The sequence below is a fragment of the Lactuca virosa genome, chromosome 2 (genome assembly GCF_052849685.1).
Source record: "Lactuca virosa cultivar CGN04683 chromosome 2, Lactuca_virosa_CGN04683_v6, whole genome shotgun sequence".
NCBI classification, from domain to species: Eukaryota; Viridiplantae; Streptophyta; class Magnoliopsida; order Asterales; family Asteraceae; genus Lactuca; species Lactuca virosa.
Window position 1 is genome coordinate 149719564 of NC_136427.1, and position 11901 is coordinate 149731464.

The following is an 11901-nucleotide window of genomic DNA, read 5'->3' on the forward strand; positions in this document are numbered from 1 at the left end:
CAAGGTTTATAGGGTTGCATGTACACCATAGGAGTGTTAGAATGCTCAAAACCCATCAGAAACCACGTACCATGTTAAGGACCCAAGAATTTTAAATACAAGTGTTATTGATTTCAATAGAGTATGTACTAGAAGAGCTAGACACCTTACCCTTAGCTTCTTTCACTTCTTGGTGGTACTCGGGGCATCTTCTTCTCCAATAGACATTTTTCCCACAATGAAAGCACACAACCTCTTTTGGTCCTGCAACATGTGGAGTATTTTGGCCCAATGGATTCTCCAATGTGGGCTTTCCCTTTCCACTTGGTTTGGGAATATACCTTTCTCTTACTACCCTTTCCTTGTTGGATGGCCATGACTGGGGTAGTTGCAACACTATTGGAATGAGAATTCTTTATTCCTACTTCACCTATCTGTAATAGATTGTGAAGCTTAATCAACGTGGTCTCATTATTTTTCAAATGATAGGTCAAGATGAACTAATCATAACTACTAGGAAAGTATTTTAGCACCATGTCAATGACAGGCTCCTTTTCTAAGTACACGTTGAGCTTCTCCAATCTCTCTACGTGCCTCTACATTTTCTGCACATGAGCAGACACATATTCCCCATCTTTCAACTTACATGCCATGAGGGGCTTGACGACGTCGTAGTGCTCTTGTCTAGCTTTCTTGAGAAACATTTTAGACAAATCTTGGTTCATTTCATAGGCCAGTAGTCCTCATAGGTCTTCTGGAGCTCAGATGTCATAGTTGCAATTATAATGCAATAGACATTTCTTGTGTGGTCAACATGTTGGTTATATTTAACCATTTCTTTAGGATAGCAGATTTTTTTTGTCTATTTCAGGAACCGGAGTGTCGAGAACATACTCTTTTTTCTCGTATCTCAACATCATTTTCAAATTTCACAACCAGTCCATGTAGTTGGGACCAATGAGCTTGTCTTTTGAAATTATAGGCAAGAGAGTGAAGTTGTGAGTGGCTGGAGGAGGCAAAGGACGAAGATCACTATTTCCAGACATCTAAAATAAGAGACAAGATTTTAGTTAGTTGATTCAATTCCTTAGTATTTTAACCCAATTTAATATTCAAGGCTAGGATCCAAAAATGCAATTCGAAATTAAGAAGTGGGATGTCATAATATAATCACGAATTCATTTTAAATAGATAAAGCATTTTACTAAGTTAAATCTAATATGAAATTCCTAGATCATTTGAGATTCATCGAACTTTTCAATGGCATGTTTAATCTCGATTATGCTCTTTAATTTGTTACTGGGTTGTCGAGGATTACAAATAAGATGTGAATATCATGTCGGTAAACCACACACACTCCATAAATAACAACAAATTCGAGCATGTTCCATCATTTCACCTTTGTAGTCCCAAATTAGTGTGTCGGTTAACCACGCACGCTCCACTAACGAGTCTTAAAGAAATGATGTGCATTTTCATGGATTAGCCTACAATTTCACATTTTTTTCCTAAAGTAGATATAGTGGGATTTTTAGAATGTTCTAGTACTTCATATATTATAATTTTAATGTGATTATGTCCTATCAAAATCGTTTGGGTAACGACCCTCCACCACACATAGAAGCGATGACTGAAAAGGACACTCATTCAACAATCATTTATAGGCCGTTTCCTTATACCTCTCTTAGAGTGTGGTTTCGTGAATAAGGCCAACTATTAATTCAACAAACTTTTAATGATACATATAGTAATAGACATTTATAAATATATATATAGGGTGTATTTTAAAACTTTTTAAAATACAAGGTTCAAATATATTAACTCAATTAACCTTTAATAATTAATATTTGAATATGGTTTAAGATTTATCTATTAAGTAGACTTTTAATTAGTTTTCTTAAATCTTATTAGGATAATTATATTATCTTATAATTGATAATTATCTTATTTAATATTCCTTTCATATTTAAATTATTATCTAGTTAATATATTCAGATTTTAGTTATTTGAAATAATATGGATAAAATAGTAATTATCATATCTTTTGAATTAAGGCAAGAAAATCCAGATATCACATTCCAGACAGATCTCAGGTCGTGATAGAGGACTAGTCACGATGTGACGAAATAGATTATCGTTTTTTTGTGTTTTCTGGTTTCATCTATTATGCACCATTAATGTGAAAATCAAGGCTATGATACCACTATAGGGGATTTTAGGTTACAAATCCAATGTACATGCGAAAATTGTCTTAACTCGTAAGGGTACATACAAACTCAAATGAATCTATGTCTTTTTCATGTCTAATAGCAACATACATATAAAAAAACACAAAACCAAAACCTATGAATCAAAAGCATGGTTGGAGAAAACATACCTTTACTTGATTCAAATAAAGCTAAAAAAACCATGTAGCCTCCTTGGAAAACCTAGCTCCAATAATATGCGAGCCTCTAATGTTTCAAACATCCAACAAAAGAAACTCTAAGATTTAGAGGAGAGATAGGAGTGATGTGAGATTTTTGGAATTCACTCTTAGGAAGGGTTAGCTGAAAATCCAAGGGTTTAAGGCTTTTTTATAGCTTACTGGAAACCCTAGAAACCCTAGATTTAAACTTATAATAATAATATTTCAAATAAGGCAATTATATAGTTTCCTAATCATCAAATGGAGGCATCCAGAACCTTATTTAGGGCTCCCAAAAATCGTTCATCATAAGAGGATTCTAAATCCTCTCCGTTGTTCAACTATTGAACAATTACAACTCTGCCCTTGTACCTTTAATTGGTTCTAATTAACCTAGAGTTAATTCTAAATTAATTCTGATTAATTCTCCATTAATTATTGCTATTTCTAATTAATATATTAATTATATAATATATTAATAAATCATTTTATCTCATTCCTCTTATTAATTCAAGCCATTTCTTGGTTATGAGGGAAACCCAAAAGGACTTTACTTTTATTCTTCAACATTATACCAATTTAGCTAGGACTTTAGACACCTTAATCCAACAATTTCCTCCTCGGAATCCGTCCCAACTAGAATCTTATAAAACAGCTCCATATGCTTCCTCCAAACCACTTCCTAAACTCAATGCATCCACAAGGGATTTGTGAGGCCATTCGGAACCCAACCAATGGAAACAAGAGAAACCGATCACTTGTAAACACTCAACTGCAATGACTACCTTTCTCCCACTGACGATACGCCCCATCGCTTAGGAAAGACCACTCAAAATAGGATCCCATTAGTCTCTAACTCCATAAATCATATAAAGAGTCTAACGATCATCTATCCAACATACCTACCCCTAGTACCTGACTAGGAATACCACCAAACCATGACGAACCGAACACTCAAATCATTCTGATAATAAATTTTCGACATATCCCAAATCTAAAATTTCGTGCCCAAAAGACGTCAAATACACACTTGACTTCCTAACAAGTCATCACTACCCCACCGCTCCCACGAGTGTAATCATGGCTGATCCAAATTATCGCATGGCATCCAAATTCTCCTATCAACTCAGCTGCACGACTACCTGATAAGTCATCCAAGAGATCCACAGCAAACATCCTAGTTCGAAGTTCCGAAACCATCATCCAACACTCGTAAGCAAATTCCCAATAAATAGACCACGAAAAGAACGGGGATCCACGAATGAAAATGATAAAAAAATGACTTCTGATACTTAACTAAGACTTCTCAATGAAACACCATTCTACTAAACGCATGAACTAAAACATGTTGGTCACTGAGTCTACATCGGTCTTCCCTTATTGCTCAAACCTTAAACCATGCCAACAGGTTAATAAACCAAGACCTAAGAATCTCAACTACACAACTGTCGGGTCCAACCCACTTAAGTTGTGCACATACTGATTCATGATACGTCATGACACCATAGACCATTGGAATGATAAGATCAAGGTGTCAACTTGTTCTTGCCATCACTCCTCCACGGGCCTAAAGACTCATGATCAGCAACTTAGTGGGCCTATAGGTACTTGACCATCATCCCACTGACCTGCAGTAATCCATTCAATATCCTTCAACACTCCTATATATAAGTCGAATACCTCCTGCCAACAAGGAAATTATCGATGAAAGACCACTGTATCACTTACATATTCCATTACTTTACACTCTTCCTCAACATATCATTCAAAGAGAACATCAACCACTATGATCCCTTGTATTCATTGTCATTCCATTCTAAAAGAAGACTGAAGTACCTCCCATCTAATTCCTTACTATAACTGAACGAATCTCAATCCTTCCCAAAGCATCTAGCTGGGGTGTAAAATGATATTACTGTCCGATCGAAAAAGCTTACGAACGACAAACCACTAATGTCAAAAACCAAAATAAGGTTCCCAATCTAGAAAATCTAAATAGATTTCCGACAAAGCTCAACTAACCCGAAGAACTTCCCAAAAGTATTCATGATAATGCTTACTGAAACCTGGTCGGAACAAACTAGACTACCATTCCTGCCAATGCGATATTACAAAACTGAACCTTACACATACGCACACCAAGTCACAAAAAAGAACTGGTCAAATGATGCTCTGACATCTTAACTTCCAGAATTCTGAAGCAACAATTGAAGTCTAGGCTGATAGAATAAAATTTTCTACAATCCAAAACACCCAAAAGCACACTTGCCTAGAGGCCTGGAAGTATCTGATAAATCTTGGTAGTAATCAATCACCTTACATGAACCTTCAGTAATCCCTGCTGACGACCTTCGAACAAACTCAACGATGATGATCACTTAAACAACTGTAACCTATCTCAAAGCTTATCCTCTCAGATACATCTCTATCGCTCCTTCCTGGTGAAGATAGTCTTCACAAAGCCTATAAGAAGACAACACATGTACCATATCATGTATATAAATTACTCTGAAACTGATCAACAACCGTTGATCCTTGATAAATGGTAATCAATCTCCTTTATGAGTTAACTATGACCTAAAAACCCGATACTCTACCTGAGTGATCCCTTTGCCTTCTCACGAATATATTTGATGCTTTGAAAGGAGACTTCCTGCTACTATATATTCCTTGTCCAACAGCTCCATGTTGCGAGAACAACTCATGCTTTCCTGAAAACATACACTTGATAAGTACCCATGTCGCACCAATAACTTTAGAAATCCTTGAATTCTTCCAGTCATCCAAAAGGGAAATGAAAACCTCATCAAGAGAACTTCGTAACCCTGGTTACTTTGACGATAGTTTTCTACCCTTCCCTTCTTGCAATAAAAGACCGAACCAATAATTTCGCATACTTGAGTTGTAGATTTCTTCTAACTTGTGACAATTAAAACCAAAAGTTAAACTTAATTACACGATCCTCTAATCAAAATACTCAGTTCTCCCTACTAGGGTTCGAACCACCACAAACCGTTTCCATAAAATCAAAGTCCCGAACCTGACCAACCGATGCATATCATTCTTGATTTCTAGAGGGTATAAAACAAAAAAGGTAGACCATCTGATAAGAACCATCTAAGTTTAGCGAAACTCTGAATCTCAAATGGAGACCTCAAAACCTCCCACTGCACCACTTCCTGGATCTTGGCCAGACCAACCAAGATACCATTTTGGTTGACGGGGTACCCAAATAACCAAAATATGTGCAACCAAAACTCACATCTGAAGAATCTGGCATACAACCTTACCATCCTCACAACTTCAAGAATTTCTTGCTGATGCTCTAGTAATAACTCTGACAAAACCAATATAATACTGATTGATTAACTAATAACAATTGGTTAAACCACATAAATCGTCCACAAGTTCTCATCAAACAATTCATTATAAGAGTCAATATAATACAAAATATATCATTCTCCTAACTGAGACACACCAGCAACAACAACAGTTGTTGGTCATAAAATTACCCTTCCTAATTACCCGAAACCATCAGCTTGATCAAGACCTATCTGATTTCAAAGAAAGCAGAACCTTATTCTCTCCATTTATAGTCTTGACCGAAATGACTCTCCTAGACACACATGGAATATCCTATGCAACCGAATAATAAGAACCCTTTTACGCTTCACACATTTGTCACGACAACCGCAAATACTGGATCATCCAAACGAATATCCAAATATTTAAATCCCTCACTTCTGGTGGTGCCTAAACATGTACATTATCTCTCAAACCCTGTTGGGTCTCCAACGTGGATCCGAAATCAAATTCCTGATCTCTCTCCTCCCCATAATCATAGGAGGCCAAAATATAATCCGAACATGCAAACGACAACTCCATTCCTCAGCTAACCAGTACCAAAAGGATGTAATCCTCATGTCGATTGTCACCATCACTTCTTTCTCAAGTCCCACGCCTCCCATTGATAAAACCTTAAACTAATCTCTCAATACTTTAGAATGAACTGTCTCACACAATTTGACTACCCTTAGACCCACACCATCGCAACCACCAGGGCGGAACCAAAACCGAGGTCATCCTCATCCCTTCTAACCATAACCATAATACCTAAAGAGAAGGAAATAGACTAAACAAACAGAGTGACAAACCACAATGTCTACCCCCTACTAGCTCCTCGGTAACCTTTTCGACTCTTCCTGATCCCCGTACGGATCCTATGCTTCCTGTGGTTCGGGCCCATACTACTTTCCACACCCATCTGTTGTAACGTCCCAAAAATACAAATAATTTTTTTTAAACCATAAAATCCATACAAACATTTGTTGCAAAACCAATCAGAGTAAAATGTATCTTTCAAACATCAGAGTAAAACAATAATAATTAGTGCGGAAAAAGCCATCAGGGGATGCTGTGTAGTCAAGCCGAACCCTTCTCCTTGGAACTGGAAATACCTAAAAATGTTTAAACCACAAAACCGTAAGCACAAAAGCTTAGTGAGTTCCCCAAAATACAACATACCATACATAGGATAAGGAATGCTATGGGTCGAACCATAGTCTTACTATCACTATCAGCCATGAGTTAAATCATGGTCTTTCCTTTTAATGCCAGGAGCCAAACCCTGGTCTTACTTACAAGTGCCAAGAGTCACATCCTGGCCTTCCATGCAAGCATCACAAAGATAAATATCATCCTACATATGACAGTCAGGGCCAAACCCTGGTCTTGCATACAATTATCTACTACCGACGTAGTCAACATCTAACAACTCTCACAACCAATGAGCGGGTGTTATACACCTCCTAATAAACCACACAAGGAAAACCCATAGTCTACATTATAAAAATAGAAATTTGACCAAAAGTCAACACATGCCAAAAGTCAATGGTAAAGGTCAAAATCAACAATCAACATCACCATCAGTTGATACTCACGTTGTGACTAGCCCATGGTCACGTCATAGCTAACAAACTCAGTTCCGTTCCAAAATTCCAGTTACTAATAACTCAACAATCAACATCACCATCAGTTGATGCCACCACGTCGTGACAGAATTCGTCTAAAATAGTTGATGAGCCTCAACGTCACGTCGTGACCTTCATATGGCCACGCCGTGACTACTGCATTTGGGCAACTTAATTAATGCATTCAACCCTTAATCCTTTATGCCATCCATTGCAACTTTCCAGGGGGCCTTCGTACTCCAAACACATTCTAAAAAATCAATGCTTTACACACATGCTTGCTCAATGCATGTCTTGAGCTCATGTTAGGTCAAAATGATGAAAAATGGAACCATAATCACATCCATGGATTCAAAACTTAGCCAAACTTCAGATCCAACTTATATAACCTTCAAAGGACCTCAAAGATTTATAAAGTTTCCAACTTTATTGAATCCTTCCACAACTTTCCCAAAAATAGCTAAAAAGGGACAAAAAGCGTAGATCTAGCAACCTAAAGCATAAAGATTGGAACTTGGTCACTCATAATGGTTCACAAGATGCTCAAAAGAAGTCTCCAAACTTGCTAAGGTGCTCTCTATACCACAAGGGCCTTTTTCCTCCTTCTAAATCCACCAAATCAACAAAGGTAAACTCAAAATGGAGAAGTGGGTATTAGGGTTTTCTACAAGGTTCTTGAGGGTGATAGAGGCTGGAAATGATGCCCTAAATCTGAGGTTAGAAGTTTAAATACAGGGGAAACCCTAAAAGATCATGGGCTTGGGCTGTAGATATTGTTACGTCGTGACCATACTCTTGTCACGTCGTGACAACCATCCGAAAACGCATTCACATATTTGGTATGTCACGTCGTGACAGCCTTCTTGTCACATTGTGGCATATGGTTTTCCTTAAAAACCATGCTTTTGAATCCTATATTCCATACACTAATCCATTCTAGGAGACGGTTATTACATCCATACTTGTCTCAATAATTGTCTCAAGGTTCCTAAGTCACTATACACAACCACTACTAACCGATCTAATCTCCAATACACGCGCTCGGATGAATACACACCACTATGCTACCTATATTCTCCTCTAGGATTTTTATTACGCAAGTGCCCATACCGACATATTCTAACATTTTCCTAGGTCACTAGGAATTCCCACACTGCCCTGTTTTCAGTCACAGAAGAAACTTCTACTAATGTTAACCAACTATTTTACGAATACAATTACATGCAACAAAAATTAAACAGTCTTTCGACTGAAAGATCTTGCAATAAGAAGATTAGACTCAAACAGAGCTGCACAACAGGGCCAAATCGAGTATTCTAAAACTTTTAAATCTTTTTAGCATGCAACCTAATGCATTCACTTAATAGTTAGTTAATATCAATATAGGTTTCACATAACACAAAACAAGCATCATTCGGGCATCAAATCCATCAGGCAATAAGGCATCAAAAGATCAGGTCATTCTATCTTGCAATTCCTAAAACATCCTTAGCTTATACACTAGCATATATTTCCAGCATTTCACACATAACAGACACAATAATGCATCCCTCATAAGCAATAATTCTAACATGCAACCCTGATCAGATCCTTATCCTAACTTCTTGCATGCAATCCATATTATAACATGAATAACATATCAAGCATGCATGGGTATTTTAGTAATAAATTACTTGAGCTCTGACTGATTGCATGCATCACATCTTTTTTCTTTTAAAACCCCATTTTAGAAAAAAAAAATTATAAAAAGATCTTCTCAGTCCACATTTTGAGTTTAGATGCAACCCGTTCTAGCCCGAGTCCGTTAAACCAAGGCTCTGATTCCAACATGTAATGTCCTAAATTTTGCAGTAAAATTTTCATTTATTATTAAAACATTTGTTCCAATTCCAACTTCAAGATCCAAATAAAACCATTTGTTTCAAAATCGAGCCACACCCTTCCCGTTGCTACCAGAATACCTAGAAAAAAATTTAAACTTAAAATCATAATCACAAAGATTAGTGACTTCTCCAAGATACCACATACATCACACAATATTTGCCCCCGCCGTGAATAATGGGCCCCACCTTGAGTAACGGACCTCTCCCTAAGTATTGGACCCCATCCTAAACAATGGTGTAACATCCCAAATCCATATGGTGTAGAAACAATTGGTGGATGCAACATAATTAAGCTGACTCTTTCTCTTGAATACTGGAAGTACCTGAAACAGTAAAAAATTTTAAATCTTAAGTACGAATCTTAGTGAGTTCTCTAAGTTACCACATACCAATACGGGCAATGCACAACATACATAACGGTCTCTGCCCAACATGCATGACGAGCCCCGCCCAACATGAATAACTGGCCTTTCCCGACATACATAACAGGCCTTACCCGACATACATAGCGGGCCACACTCAATACGAATGCAAGAGTCACAATGAAAATCTAGCATTCTACATAATATAGTGAGAAAAATCACCTTTCTAATTAGAGTAGACTACACCAAAGCTCACAAGGTCGGGAAGCTGGTACTACACACCACCTAATGTAAAACAAAAGCCCAATCCTTAGTCAACATTATTTAACTATTAAATTGACCAAAAGTCAACTTAGTCAAAAAGTCATCTGTCAAAGTCAACTACATAGACCACCACGCTGATCTGCTTGATAAAATATTATGATGGATTAACACACCACGTCCTGGCAAGGCTTTGACCACGTCGTGGTTATACTGGCAGATCCATCCCATTGTTATATCCTTAATTCATTAATTCAGCCACTCACACTTTCCAGAAGGCTTCTTTGCAACCAAAAGATTAATAAAAATCCTAAATTTGTGGACATGCATGTCATGCACCCAAACTAAGTCAAAATGAGAGAAATAGGGTCAAAACCCCATGCATGATACCAAGACCACATAAAAGTTCAGATTTGAAACATATAACATTCTTGGGACCTCAAAGATCAATAAAGTTGCCAACTTTCTTGAAACCATCCTTTCAAACTAAACATATCATGAAGAAACAAGCTCATTTACTAGACCTAGAAGGAATGAATAAAAAAGGTGAGAACTTGGACACTTACGAATGTCCAAAATATGCATAAGGAGATGGAAATGAGTTTGCTTCATGACTTCTTGCTCCAAAAAACCTCCCTTCTTCCTTCAAAGACCATAAAATACCAAAATGAGCTCAAAATGATTACAAGGTGGCTAGGGTTTGGTTCTCTACACTTAGAGGATGATGGAGGATGAGTGTGGGCGAACCCTAACCATCACATCCTTTAAATAGGGCCCAAGGCCCGAGATCGATGGTTTTAAGCCCCAGCCGCCACCAGGTCGTGACAAAGAGATGACCACACTGTGGTTACTAAATGACCACCACGTCGTGATCTAATCCCCACCATTTTATGGTGATGGGGAAAATTGTTAGATTAGTGTCTAAGTCCATAACTATAATTGGTATGTACTTGACCCGACTTGGTATGGCCATTTGGGCTGGACTTCACCGGAACAATTTATATGGATATCTTTTGAGAATAGTATGTTTATGATTTATATTAATATATTATAAGTTCTAATATATTAATATGGAATCATATTATTTAATTAGTATTGATCAAGAATTAATTTAGAATTAATTTAGTGATAAAAAAGGAACTAGTTAAATACGGACTCTTATATATATATATATATATATATATATATATATATATATATATATATATATATATATATATGGAGTGGGCCAACTTCATTTAGGTTGGGCTAAGCTCTCATGGATAGTCCATGGAGTGTGTAACCCATGGATCCTATGGAAATGAAAGGTCATGGGTATTAGGGTTTACATGGAAGAAACCCTAATCCTCCATACTATATAAAGAGGTCTTTGGCACATGAAAGGGCACTAGTGTGTGAGGATACAAGAGCGGGCCAATTTCTAGTGTGCTTACTATTCTCTCAAGTTTTTCCAATGTGTTTTTGGTGATTTGTGATTCCACTTGAGGCTTCCACACTATTGGGGCTAAGCTCTTAAAGTTCAAGACTTTAAGCTACATCAAAAGGTATGTCATCTAACTAGGTTCTTGTAGTATAGTTACTTCTTATTATGCTAGTTAGGATGAAACCTTGGAATATTTCTTATTTGCATGTACAATAGAGAAAACATATATCCAAGTTTTATAGGGTTGCATGTACACCATAGGAGTGTTATAATGCTCAAAACCCTTCAGTGGTATCAGAGACTGGTTTGTTTTCTTTTATATTTGATGCAAATTGCTGAAAATCGAAGTTTGTATGCTGTCTGGTTAGCTGACTCGCCGAGTCCATTAAGGGACTCGACGAGTCCATGCCTAAATTCATCCAACTCGTTGAGTTGGTTCATGCACTCGACGAGTTGGACCCCCTGACAGCATATCTTCAAGTTTTAAGGCTGGAATTGGTCTAGAATCATTACCTTAAACTGTTTTGGACTTATAAAACCTGTTTTTGATGTGGTAATGATTATGGTAAAAAACTTTCAAAGTTGTTATCAAAATATCAAGCTTTATGTGTGTTTA